Raw genomic sequence first — 11169 nt, forward strand, 5'->3', positions numbered from 1 at the left:
CACTGAAGAATCAAATCTGTTAGATTTCGAAGATTTTCTTTAAATCCCTTAAATTCCGGAATTCAACCCTGACTCTGTCAAAAGTTAAGATAAATCTTTACTTTCCTATTTCATTCTTTGATAATAGCTTCATTCGTACTCTTCAAATAATCGAATTATTTTATCCATATTACTCAACGATGATAAAACTCAATTTATCAACTCGTATTCGTCATTAAAACATTTTTATAGTTAGCCATGACCACCCCACTCAAATTTCGGGACGAAATTTCTTTAACGGGTAGGTACTGTGATGACCCGGGAATTTCTGACCGAATTTAAACTTTAATCTTAATCTATAATCGACACGATAAGCAAAGTTTGTAATGTGAGTCTCAAAGTTTTTGAACTGTTCTCATGAAATCATTTGACCTTTGACTATTCCTGACGACTCACGAACGATTGTGTGTAAATAAATAATAAATAAAATATATATATAAAAATATAAGTGCATATATTAAGTTGAATTAACATAATACTATTTATTAAGATGTTACTAAAATAAATATATACAAATATATATATGAATCCTATACATAATTAATATAATATGTATGTTGTAATAAATCTATACACATAAATATATAGGAATTCTATGTATATGTATTATTATATGTCCTAATTAAATTATATACTGTGTAATTAGTAAACCTTACATAAGTAATGTTATTACTAGTATTAGTTATAATATTAGCAATATCATCTTTATTATGATTATTAGTATTATACTTATTAATATTATCATTTTTGATACCATTACTATTTATTATCAATATTAATATATTTACTATTATTATTATTATTGATATTATTATTATTATCATTATTAGTTATCATTAATATACTATTATTATCAATTACACTAAAAATTATTATTATTATAAATTATTATTGTTATTACTCTTATTATCATTATAATTATTATTATTATTATTAATATTATTATTATTATTATTTGTAATATAATTATAATTATTAATTAATTATCACAAATATATAAAAAAAACAAAATCAGATTCTGTTACGTATTATCATCAGCTGTTGGTTTTATTCTCCTGTCTATAGAATCGAATCTCTCACCTTAATCCAAATCAGATACAACAAAATTTGTTATTAGTCTTTATCTGATGTTATATTTTTTTTTATTTTACTACCTTTCTTCTGTTTCTGATTTTGAAAGCCTGTCGATGCCCATCTTCACTAGAAAACAATTAGGACCAATTATAACTACTACATGGAGTGTTACTTGCTTTATATAAGTCGTTGCCTGTAATTAAGGAAGGAATTAAAAATCAAAAATTAAAGATATATAAAAAAAATATGGTTTTTATCTCTGTTCTTGAGTGGGATAAACAACAGCTCGATTTTTAATCGTTTTTTAAAAATGTAAAAGTGCATAAGTGTTATAAATCTTACACTAAATCTATCTGCAAGTTTTCATTCGTTAATTTCTCAAAATGACTTCTAATTTTCAAGTCAAAGTTTTTATCTCAAAAAGTCAAAGATTGTTCATCGATTAAATTCGAGTTCAAGATGATGTTTTCAGTTAAATTGATGATTACATAAGTTTCTATGGGTGATTTAAAACCTATTTCATGTTATAAAGATTCTCTAAAACGAGCTCCAAACTAAAATCAATTTTTTTTTTCTTCCCTATGCGTCGAGCAGCGGTTCTATTTTTTTTTTATTTTTTTTTCTTCAATCCAATTTAACTCAAATGAAAATTCCTATGTTAGTTATTAAATTATAAAACTAATTAAGTGACTAATTGTTACTGGGATGAGATCTTTGGTCGAATTAACTAAGAAGAAGAAGAAGAGAAACAGGATCTAATACGGGTTATAATAAAAGGTAATGGGTTAACCTCAGGAAAATGAAAATGGTTGAGTGGTTTATTGTGTGTGTCGGTATAGCGGGAGGTTGCAAGTTCGAATCCGGGCAGGCGCGTGGTATTTTTTTTAAGAGCATAATTCTTGAAGGTAGCCATTTATAATTATCATTATTATTATTGTTGTTGTTATTATTATCATTATTATTAGATATTAGTAATACTACTAGTATTATAATTATTAAAAGAATTATAATTGGTATTGTTAACATGATTATAAGTATTATTATTATTATTATTATTAGTAATTATTGTTATTGTTAATATTATGTTAATATCAATAATATGACTATTATCATTACCATTTTTAATTATTATTATGTAGTACCATTAAATATTATTAGTTATCATTATTATTATTATGATTATAGTTATAAATAAGAATATTGTTATTATTATCATGGTTATTATCATATTTGTTTTAATAACTAATATATATATTATCATGAGAATATAAATACTATGATTAAAATTAGTATTAGTAACACTTTTAGTATTATTATTATTAGTGACATATGTATTATTATAAATATTATCATTATTATTATTAATATAGTTATTAGTATTATTATTATTAAACTTATTATCATTATTATTATTCTTATTAAAATTATTACTTTGTTATCATTAAAAACTATCATTATTATTATAAATAGATACTTTTATATATATAAATACATTACGCTGCACTTTTATTATTAAAAAGATATTAGTTAAATCATATCAATTATTATATAAAAATATATACTAAACCTTAATATACAGTTTTTATTATTAATAAGTAATTGTTATATAAATCATATAAACTATATATATTAAAATAACATATAGTATAACAAGTATATTATTAATAACAAGATATATAATTGCTCAATTACGAAGATACGTTTTAATATATATATATATATATATATATATATATATATATATATATATATATATATATATATATATATATATATACAAATGATATAGGTTCGTGAATCCAAGGCCAACCCTGCATTGTTCAGTATCGTCATATGTATTTTTACTACAAAATACAGTAGTGTGAGTTTCATTAATCCCTTTTTAAATGCTTTCGCAATATATATTTTTGGGACTGAGAATACATGCGCTGCATTTATAAATGCTTTACGAAATAGACACAAGTAATCGAAACTACATTCTATGGTTGAATTATCTAATCGAATATGCCCTTTTTATTAAGTCTGGTAATCTAAGAATTAGGGAACAGACACCCTAATTGACGCGAACTCTAAAGATAGATCTATCGGGCCCAACAAGCCCCATCCAAAGTACCGGATGCTTTAGTACTTCGAAATTTATATCATGTCCGAAGGAGGATCCCAGAATGATGGAGATATTCTTATATGCATAATGTGAATGTCGGTTACCAGGTGTTCAATCCATATGAATGATATTTTTGTCTCTATGCATGGGACGTATGTTTATGAGAAATGGAAATATGAAATCTTGTGGTCTATTAAAATTATGAAATGATTATTTATGTTAAACTAATGAACTCACCAACCTTTTGGTTGACACTTGAAAGCATGTTTATTTTCAGGTACGAAAGAAATCTTCCGCTATGCATTTGATCATTTTAAAGATATTACTTGGAGTCATTCATGACATATTTCAAAAGACATTGCATTCGAGTCGTTGAGTTTATCAAGATCATTATTAAGTCAATTATAGTTGGATATATTAAGAAATGGTATGCATGTCTGTCAACTTTAGATGAAATGAAAGATTGTCTTTTCAAAACGAATGCAATGTTTGTAAAATGTATCATATAAAAGTCAAGTACCTCGCGATGTAATCAACTGTTGTGAATTGTTTATAATCGATATGGACTTCGTCCGGATGGATTAGGATGGGTCCTTTCATTGTCAATGGATGTATTGTTAAAAACTATTATATACGATGATTGTCTATACATAGAAATCATCAGATGTCGAAAACCTTGGATTTATATATTCATTTATGGTGTGCCTTTTCAAAAGAATGCAATGTTTACAAAACGTATCATATAGAGGTTTAAACCTCACTATTAAATCAATGAATAATGTATTCGTCCAAATGGATTTGGACGGGTCATCACAAGTAGCGGGTGTATAAACCGGTGAGTTAATGGATCCTTCGAACTCGGTGTCGGAGATGACGATCTGATTTGGCGAGACATCCTAAAAGACACGAAAGAAAGAAGTTAGGTAGGTTCTAAGGAAGATGCAAAAGCACGAATAAGATGTAAAGGAAAGTGCTTAAAAATCAAGACAGGAAAGGTTATAGACCCTAAGATCGCTATGGCACCCTAAGTAACACATAAGGCACACATAAAATGCAATTCTGGTTCTCTATAACAACCTGGATTTTATACCAATCTATCACACCCCCTAAATGGGACCGGGTGTCATATGTGACTAACCAATATCAAAACACATGTGTAAAGCGAGAACGACTCTAAATGAGACGTTTTATTAAAAACCAATGCATTTTAAAGCAGCGGAATTAAATAGTCATTACAAATGAAATCCTAAAATGTAAATGTAAATGTAAATGTAAATATAAATGTTTTAATGCAATAAACTAAAATGCGGACTCCAAAGTAGCAAAATCCAAATAGCAAAAAATCTCTAGCAATCTTCACCTGAGATAAAACATGTTTAAATTGTCAACCAAAAATGGTTGAGTGAACAACATAGGTTTATAATCATTTTTAGACCACAAGATTTAGTTATCAAGTTTGATGTAGAACCATCATTCAAAAGTAAGTGCCGAAGTTATGATATCAAGACTAAACATAAGTTACCCTAAAACACATCACGTTCGTGTCATTGAATCATTAATATGTATTCATTGACCAACGGTCAACTAGATAGAGACGTCACTCTCAATAGTCCTACTCACATTAACTAAGCTTGCATTACACTCTAGCAATTAACGATATCATGGTAGGGATTTAGCATGAAACATAGCATGGCAGCACAGTTAAACAGTTTTGAGTACTTGTGTCTAAGTAGAAAACACTTTTAAAAGCAAGCATGTGTCTCACCCCAAAGTTCAAAATAAGTAAATAGAGAAAGTTAAAAAGTGGGGCTATGAAGTTCACCTTAGTAGCAAGTAAGTTACTCCACGCAAGAAGAATGAACGGAGTATGTAATCGGAGATCTCAACCTAGAAATATAATGTTTGGTTAGTTAATGTCTAATTGACATAAGTTTGTTTATTGACATAGCAACTATATTAACAGTGACGGTTTTCAAGAAAAGTTATTTCTCAACAGTTTCTAATTTCGGAAATCTACTATTTATTGAAAGCTTCCACTTATAGTAAGTTTCTAGTTTAGGATGTTCGAGTTATAATTTTTCTCAAAGATGTTGTACAATCTTGCCCAGGACTCTTGACCAGAATCTAAGTCATGGCATTCGAGATCCACAAGCTATCCCCATAAATGGCAACCTAGACATCATCCTCTTACGACCGTAAGTAGCGGTGAAGTTTGTAGACTTTGTACGTTATCTTTTAATTATAACCTTCACGTTATAGGTGTATAAATACAACTCATTAATGTACTTAGTAATTAAGTATATATGTGTTGATATAACTTTAGTGTAATCAAGGTGTTACCATATAGATATGTTTACAAGTTATACTAATAATATTATTACTCTAATTACTTTTAATTAATCAACCTTAATGTAATCTTATCATGTTTTGTACATCCATATACTTATACATGTATTACATATATATATATATATATATATATATATATATATATATATATATATATATATATATATATATATATATATATATATATATATATATATATATATATATATATATATATATATATATATATATATATATATATATATATATGATGTGTGCGAGGTGTAGTATGTAATACTATTAATTTTACTACGAAATACTATTAAATACAATACAATTTTATACAAGTTATTTATTTATTTATAGAATGGGATATACCTAAACCTTGCTACAACACTTATAGGCAGTGTACCTAATCGTAGAGTAGTGTAGTTTTTAGTAAGTTTGGTTCATTCCACAAGGAGCTAGCTGAGTTTAACGCTATATATATTTTAAACTATATTTGTATATATATATATATATATATATATATATATATATATATATATATATAAGTAGTATTATTATTATTATAAAAATGGGTTTTACCGTTTAATGACCGGTTTGTCGATTTTATGTCTTAAATCATAATTAAAACCTAATGTAAAATATTAAATATAAATATAACTTAATTTAAAGTGTAAAGTAACTGATGATAAGTAAAAGTACAATAATTAAAAGTGCGATAATTTAAAGTACGATAAATAAAATGACGATGACGGTAAATAAAAGTGCGAAGAGATATAAATTAAAGGAATTATGCTTATTTAAACTTCCGTAATCATGATGTTTGACGTGTTGATTTTAATTTATTACCATGGGTTAATTGTCCTTTGTCCTGGATTATTTCATATGTCCATCTGGTTTTGTCCATAATAGTCCATCGGTCATAATTATAAAGTGCGAGAGTCTTCGCCAAATTAACCTTATACCCGAAGTCAAATATTCAAGGTAATTGGGGATTCAAACTGTAACAAGGTCTTAATTCTTTGTTTAATGAATACACCAGGTTATCGACTGCGTGTAATCCAAGGTTTTAATACTTTGTTAACAATTACACCAATTACCCTTGAATGTAATCCACTCATGTTTTAATGAGTCCAGTGACTATTAATCCATCCCCGTGTCCGGTCAAATGAATAATTATTAGTATTTATAGATATCCCGCCCACCGTACCCAGTTAAGCGTGTGTGGTTAAATATAAATACGTCAAATTATAAATCTCTATATTAAATCAACGAGACATCATTTAATTAATATAAAGCCCATTAATAGCCCATAGTCCAATTTCCCCACAAGTGTCGGTCTTTTGTCCAAACCCCAATTATGGTCCAAAGCCCAATAACCCAGTCTTTATAGTTAGTCCAACATCACGATTACTTCGGCTTAAATAAACATAATAATAACTTAGCTACGAGACATTAATTTAAAAAGGTTGAACATAACTTACAATGAGTATTAATCGCGTAGTGTTGCACGGACAGAATTTTGACTTACAAACTTAAAACATTCGCTACTATAACATTATTATTATTTACTTAATATTAAAATTATAATTATAAAATATAAATATAAATATATTGAGAGAGAGTGAATATCAGTTGATGAAGGTGTACTCAAACTCGGCAGAAAACGTTCCAATTTATAGGACTGGGGCAGCTACAGGGCTCCATGCAATCCATGGATTTTGTGTTTCCAGGCCATGCGATCGCATCTCCAGCTGGATTCAGATATTTTCCTTTCAAAACGTGAGCTGCTCGATTAAATTAATATATAATATAATATTTATAAATATATATAATTATATAGTGAAAGGATCCCTAGAGAACTAGAGTATGTGGAGAACCCATAGAACTCATAGATTGAACTTCAATCTTTGTGGAGATTGAGCTTCAATCTATGAAAAAAAAAATCTGCACAGGAAAAAAAGTCAATCTACACAGGAAAAAAAAAGTCAGTTTGCAAAAAAAAAAAACTGCAAAAAAAGGTCAATCTACACAAAAAAAAGTCAATCTGCACAGAAAAAAAAGTCGATTTGCAAAAAAAAAACTGCAAAAAAAAAACGCAGATTGACTCAATCTGCACAAAAAAAGTCAATCTGCACAGAAAAAACTCAATCTGCAAAAAAAAAAAAATGCAAAAAAACGTCAATCTGCACGCAGATTGACTAAATCTGCACACACAAAAAGTCAATCTGCACAGAAAAAAATCTGTAAAAAAAAAACCGTCAATCTGTAGCAGATTGACTCAATCTGCACGAGTTCCATGGGTTCTCTACTATCTTTGGTTCTCCATGGATCCTCACCCTAATTATATATATATATATATATATATATATATATATATATATATATATATATATATATATATATATATATATATATATATATATATATATATATATATATATATATATATATATATATATATATATATATATATATATATTCTAGTTCATAGTTGACTTGTAATTTTAGGCCCGTTGCGTCGCGCGTTGATAGTTGGTTCATCTCCCGGTTTCGGATTTTCGAACGTCCTTTCGTACGATTTAATATCTTGTACTTTGCGTTTCGCGGCTCGTACTCTTGTAACTTTTAGACGTTTCTCACCAATAATTTGAATCACTTGGATTGTACTTTGTACTTTTTAGCTTTTTGGTCGTTTGCGTCTTCAAATCATCGAATCTGTCTTTTGTCTTCACCTTTTAATATTTAAACGAATATCACTTGTAAATAGAACAATTGCAACTAAAAGCTTGTCTTTCTTGCAGGATAATGCTATTAAATATGTGTTCGTTTTTAGCATTATCAAATATTCTCACACTTGAGCGTTGCTTGTCCTCAAGCAATATAGAACTTGAATATAGCTTTACTAGAATCACTTCTTTATTCTTTACACTATATACATCAGTGATTTTAATACGGCGGTATGAACAATGGTAGTAACAATGTGGATTACAGTCCCACATGACTATAAAAATTTAGATCCTTTAGAAAATTGGATCTTTATGAAAACATTTGATCTTTTGAAAATTCAATTTAGCTTTTACCCTAAATAAGTTTTCCGGAATAACCCTTCACCGGTGTTAGCAAAATATTTTTGTGGGTTTTGTGGGTTTTAGATTTGAAAATTTTAGCTCAAAACTTGCGGTTTTGTGTCACCCAATTGCTAACGTTGTATTGGGAAAGCAACACGTCCAGTTTACTTGCTCCGTATATTACCTTTTGGTAAACTACCGTCCGGTTGTAAAGGAAAGCGTTGAACAAGCAACTATTAAGGTAATGTCTAATGACATGCATTTGATTATGGTCTATATCGTGTCGGATGCAATTACTATCCTTTGTAGGAGCAATAGTAAAGATCACCCTATAGTTTTTTTGTCTGGCACAAGGTCCTGTCTTCGACCATGCTAGGCAACCACCGTTCTTACATTTGACCCCCGATTTGATTCAGGTGACCTAATGAATTCCGGTGAATTCTTAGGATTTTACGTTCAATGATAATGAACGCATTGGAAATAGGTTTTCAGAAAACAAATCGGTTTGTAATTTGATTAAAATATTTTCTCGTTCAAGCTCGAGTTCAGATATCATCGAATTCCATGAGTTTGTAATTCTCAATCTTTTAAAGTCAATCTTAAGGATTGAGTAATATCAGTCTTAAAAGCTGATTTTTATTCTTTAAGGAGATTATCCTTTCTGAGGATCTGATTCATTAGTCTTATAAGCTAATTTGCATGGTGCCCTCCATTGTACGAGACAGATCCTCTCATGGATAGGATAAGTCTGACCACATGGCAACCCTGTTTGATGCTGAGGTTCTTTGGATTTCCAGCTGATTTTTGAGAAAACTTTTCAAGGTTTTTCGTAGACTCTACAACTGGTCTGGACGACAACTTCATGACCTAAATCAAGAAGCGCGTGTCTTTTTCTCAGAATACTTTACTTCCTTTTAAATTCCATTTATATTACAATAAACTGGGTAAAACTGATTAATATTGTCCAAAACAAAAGTATCTTTAATTATTTGTACAAAAATATGTGATGTATGTTCTAAATAACTTGGTAAATATTTCCCACACTTGGCTTTTATTTTTCATTCTTTGCCTTTTATTCTCTTCTATTCCATTTTAAATGAATTCAAGCGTTTTGGGTTGTTTCTCAATTTATGTCCTTTCCGAGGTAACAATAATTTCGGTGGTAACACATAGTTTTATCGTTCATAAATTTGTATAAATATGATTTTGAGTTCATTTAGTTGAAAATTTTTAAAAATTTTACTAGAAGTGGGTAGTCAGTATATAAGACTATGGCTGTTCTTTATTATTAGAGATAACTAGATTCTAATACAACTACTGTGTTACTAGTATTTTAACGGTGGCTATTAAACCAAGTGTATAAGTCAAATGTTTAAAACCGAAAGAATTGAATCCCAAAAATACTTGATGTGTGCGAGGTGTAGTATGTAATACTATTAATTTTACTACGAAATACAATTAAATACAATACAATTTTACACAAGTTATTTATTTATTTATAGAATGGGATATACCTAAACCTTACTACAACACTTATAGGCAGTGTACCTAATCGTAAAGTAGTGTAGTTTTTAGTAAGTCCGGTTCGTTCCACAGGGAGCTAGCTGAGTTTAACGCTATATATATTTTAAACTTTATTTGTATAAATATATATATATATATATATATATATATATATATATATATATATATATATATATATATATATATATATATATATATATATATATATATATATATATATATATAAGTAGTATTATTATTATTATAAAAAGGGGTTTTACCGTTTAATGACCGGTTTGTCGATTTTATGTCTTAAATCACAATTAAAGCCAAATGTAAAATATTAAATATAAATATAACTTAATTTAAAGCGTAAAGTAAATGATGATAAATAAAAGTACAATAATTAAAAGTGCGATAATTTAAAGTACGATAAATAAAATGACGATGACGGTAAATAAAAGTGCGAAGAGATATAAATTAAAGGAATTATGCTTATTTAAACTTCCGTAATTATGATGTTTGACGTGTTGATTTTAATTTATTACCATGGGTTAATTGTCCTTTGTCCTGGATTATTCGATATGTCCATCTGGTTTTGTCCATAAAAGTCCATCGGTCATAATTATAAAGTGCGAGAGTCTTCGCCAAATTAACCATATACCCGAAGTCAAATATTCCAAGTAATTGGGGATTCAAACTGTAACAAGGTCTTAATACTTTATTTAATGAATACACCAGGTTATTGACTGCGTTTAATCCAAGGTTTTAATACATTGTTAACAATTACACCAATTACCCTTGAATGTAATTCACCCCTGTTTTAATGAGTCCAGTGACTATTAATCCATCCCCGTGTCCGGTCAAATGAATAATTATTAGTATTTATAGATATCCCGCCCACCGTACCCAGTCAAGCGTGTGTGGTTAAATATAAATACGTCAAATTATAAATCTCTATATTAATCAACGAGACATCATTTAATTAATATAAAGCCCATTAATAGCCCATAGTCCAATTTCCCCACAAGTGTCGGCCTTTTG

The sequence above is a fragment of the Rutidosis leptorrhynchoides genome, chromosome 1 (assembly GCF_046630445.1).
Source record: "Rutidosis leptorrhynchoides isolate AG116_Rl617_1_P2 chromosome 1, CSIRO_AGI_Rlap_v1, whole genome shotgun sequence".
Lineage (NCBI taxonomy): Eukaryota > Viridiplantae > Streptophyta > Magnoliopsida > Asterales > Asteraceae > Rutidosis > Rutidosis leptorrhynchoides.